We start from the raw sequence: 4,464 nt of genomic DNA, 5'->3' as shown, positions 1-4,464 counted from the left end.
CCTTTGTGAGCTTCTGGCAGCTAAATCTGTAACAACAACAGAACAGTGAATTACTTACTGAATCTTATAATGTGAATATTTCACTTTTTAATATTGAATGCTTGCAAAGTTAAGCTGCAAGTTAAAAATTAACTTGCAGATAGGTTCTGACACATGGTCGGAGTGGGGAGGGGATAAGTAAGGAACATTTGGAAAACATTTTCTCCACCAAATTTGGATAAGTTGAAAAATTCAGTCCATTATCTGGATATTTGTGTCATACAACCTAAATTTTCATTTATACTCTTTTTTCCCTATTAATCTCCTTTTTGTTAACTCAGACTAATTGCTCCTAAATTTTAAGGTCCCACTCACTTACTTCAACACTTTTTTCACTTATGGCAGTCACTGATTATGATAACCTTAATCTGGTTGGGCTTTCTGATGCCAAAACACAACCAACTTAGGTAATATTTCATTCAAATCTATTGTATAGTACTGCAAGGACAAAGCAGCACTTGGATAGCGGATAGACTTCTTGTCCAAACTGACTGAAGACTCTAGCATTGACTTAACTCAGTCACAAAGATGATGTGGCTATTTGAAATAATTCATATAACTAATTTTAAAAAACCCTATTTTTTTTAGCATGACCTTGACCAAGCCACTAATGGAAAATTGTGGGCACAAAGTTATAATTAAAGAGCATACTTTTTAAACATCTGTATGATAATTCAAAGTGAGATACACATGGACAACCAAAACAACATTTCTAAAAGCTCTTTGTTAATTCTGAATTTAAAATAATCAATAAGCATTTATTAAGAACCTACTATGTGCCAGGTTCTATGATGGGTGCTAAATAAAGACTGCTCCTCCAAAATACCATTATAAGGGAGTGACTTTTGTGTGTGGCATATTGTTATATATACTTAGAAATGACAACTTAAATATGGATACATACAAATTTTCCTAAAGAATTTTGTATGGGCATTTTAATTACCTCCTACCTCCCATCATTATGTAGTCTAGAACCTCAGCTTTCCCCAAATATAGCCTGCAGATATGTGACTCTGTGAGACTTTGATGAATAGAGTCTCATTAAAAATGAGATGTGAGCTTTAGGTTTAAGACTTTAAAGTTTGATCTATTTTGTCATATGCTAATAATTTCCTTCTAAAAAAAAGGAAAAATTTTACAAGACAAATTCCTCCTCTTCTACAGTTCTTGTGGTCTACAGCATCTGTTTCAATTCAATTCAGCTCAAATTAATTCAACAATTAAGTACTGACTTAATGTTCAAGGCACTGTGTTTTTGGCACACAAAGACAAAAATGAAGCAGTCCCTTCCCTAAGTGGCCTTACATTCTGCCACAGCATCTCCACAGGTAAGCAAATTCAAAATATATATAAAGGAGTTTCAAGAGAGACAGGGAGCCAATAAGTAGTGGTAATGGGAAGGCCATTGTCTAGGAGGCAGCATTTGAGTTGTGCTTTAAAGGAATGATTTTTAAGCTTTTTTATGTGTGTCTTGGACACCATTAGGCATCTGGTGAAGTCCATAGACACCTCCTCAGAATAATGTTTATTTTTTAAATTCATGATTGAAGGAAATGCTAAATTTCAGTTAGAGGTTAGTGAAAATGAAAACAATATTTTTCCCCATCCAAGTTCATGGATTCCTTGCAATCTATCCACAGAACCCTCAGGACATGGACCCCAGTTTAAAAAACTTCTGGTTTTAAGGAAGCTACATATTTTATGAGGTGAAGGTGAGGAAGGAATGAATTCCAGAGATCAGAAACCATTTGTTCAAAGGTACAGATGAATGAGATGGAATGCCATGTACGGGATATAGGTCGCAGGCCAGTTTGACTGGAAAGGAGAGTGTAGCAAGGAGAGAAATAAGAAAAAATCTAGAAAGACATGAGGGATTCAGATTGTAGAAGGCATAAAATGCCAAAACAGAGTCATTTATTTTATCCTAGAAGCAAGCAGAAGCCATTGAAAAATTTTTTTTTTTGAGGGAGTGGTGTCAGATCTGTCTTTTAGAAATATCGGTTTGGTAGCTGGATTGGGGAATTTGGAAAAATGGATTAGAGAGGAGAGAAAATGGAAATAGAGAAACCAACTGGGTGGCTACTGAAATAGTCCAGATGAGAGGTGATGAGGACATAAGCTACAGCAGAAACTGTGTAAGTGAACAGATATAAGATTAAGACCAATGAGACCCGGCAAGAGGTTGAGAGAGAGGCAAGAATCAATGATGATACCAAGAGGGTGACTGGAAGGATGGCACTGCCATCAACCAAAAGAAGGAAGCATAGAAGGGGGATGGATTTGGGGAAAAAATACTGGGCACGTTGAGTTTGAGATGCTTACAGGGCATCCCAGTGGAGATTTAATTTGCTAGCTCTTCAACCTTGTGTCCCTCTGACATAGCCATAAATGTCTTCACTGAACATTCCTCCATTTGAGGATGCTTAGGTTCCATCTGAGGTTTCTTCTACCCCCAACCCTCAAGTTAATTACATTTCTATAAATCCTACAGCTATTCTTAGGGTCCCATTGGAAAAAAAATTACTGTATATAGACCCACTCCTTATTCTACTCACCTTCCATTTTCCTTGTTGCTCAGCAGCTATGGGACATGCCTAGAAAGGAAGCTGGGGTGAGCCAGAGAATACAAAGGGAAGAAAAGCATCAAGTAATATTTTTACATGTGGAACAGGACTTGGAAAGAAGGATGAATTCCTTTAAGTTAATAAAAATCCTACAGAACTTGGGTCCTTGTCATCTTGTGTAGGACATTTTTTTCTGTTCACCTTGGCACCAATTAAAATCTATGGTTGCAAATTACTTGTTAAGGTCACCCTTCCTCTAGTTTCTGAAAGTGGGAAATGAGAAACAAAGTCCTTTCTTTGAGAGTCTCACAAGTGCAAAACTCCTTTTCCTTATGTCCAAGTTTTGATATTTATTTTACACTATGTTCCCCTCCCCCAAAACCTGCTCTTAAACAGTTTCCAATTCCTCCTTTTGGGAGTATTTAAAAAAAAAAAACTCCCTTAAAGAAGGAAATTTATGCTCGTGAGCTTGGTACTTAAGGAAGAAGAGTGACAGTGTCTTCTTAATGTATTCTGATTCACATCAGTCATCTGTATATACACTGACATCTTCATACATTAAAAATTCATTCTTTGTGACCAGGACCAGCAGAACGAGGAATGAATTTAAAGGGAATGTCTTGTTTTTTTTTTTTAAGGAAAAGCGTTAAGCAATTTGAATAGTGAAAAGCAAACTTATAGGCCAAAGGGCAATGTAAGATAGAGAATAAATCATAGGAAAAGGCAAATTCTCAGTTTATTTTCATTGCAGTGACAATTTCACACATTTCTGGGCGTTTTAAAATAATTACTAGGTGAATAATCTTTTTTCCCCTACTGCCACCAAACGATGATAGGATTCTTAATCAAAATAACTTTATAGAAATATATAATAATATAATCATATATAATATTACGCAAAATGTAGCTTTTTGGTTTTGTTTTTGAGCTTGGATCTCCCTATCTTGCCCAAGCTGGAAGCGCATGGCCTGGCCCCACTTCTGATCATCAAGGAAACTTTGACCTGCTCTGTTTCCAACCTAGTCTGGTTCACAGCACTGAAGTAGCTTAATGGCTAGTGGATCACCTAAGTTCAGGAGTTCTGAGCTTCAGTAGAGGTAAAACCAGGTGGGTGTCTGCACTGTCTAGCTGTAGGGGTGAGGAATGAGGCTATGGGTTCCCCACCCCTCAAATAACAATAGGGTGAGCCCTTAAGAAAGGGCAACTATTAGGCTTATTATTAAATTAAAATGTCAGTGTCTTTAGTTATCAGAAATGATTTGATTACTTAGTCTTATGCAATCCTAGTTATAAACAATCAGCGCTCTTTCAAGACTGTATTTTACGCCAGTGATGGTGATGCATGTGCAGCTTTGAAAGAGAACTGATTAGTTATAGGTAGGATTACATAAGACTAAGTAATCAAATTGTTTCTAATAACTAAAGACACTGACATTTGAACTTAACAACAACATTTATCTGTGCTTTAAGAGGTATAAAAACTTCTTTTGCAACATGGTTAATATGAAGTATGTTTTACATGACTTTACATGTGTAATTGATATTATATTGCTTGCCTTCTCAAAGAGTCGGGGAAGGGCACAAGAGAATTTGGAACTCAAAATTTTAAAACATAATTGGGAAATATTTAACAAGATAAATAAACATTTTTAAAATAAAATTACAATAAAGAAGATTTTTAAAAAACTTTTGCCAAAACAAACCTATGAGGTAGGTAGCAGAAGCATTATTATCTCCACTTTGCAGAGAGGAAAATTGAGGCTTAAAAAAGTTGCTTTTGCCAAGACTGCATAATTAGTAAATGATAGAGCCTGGGAATTGAATGCAGATATTAATTCCAAGTCGAGTGTTCTTTCTACTA

The sequence above is a fragment of the Trichosurus vulpecula genome, chromosome 7 (assembly GCF_011100635.1).
Source record: "Trichosurus vulpecula isolate mTriVul1 chromosome 7, mTriVul1.pri, whole genome shotgun sequence".
NCBI classification, from domain to species: domain Eukaryota; kingdom Metazoa; phylum Chordata; class Mammalia; order Diprotodontia; family Phalangeridae; genus Trichosurus; species Trichosurus vulpecula.
The sequence above is the reverse complement of the archived record's forward strand: the minus strand, read 5'-3'. Positions refer to the sequence as shown.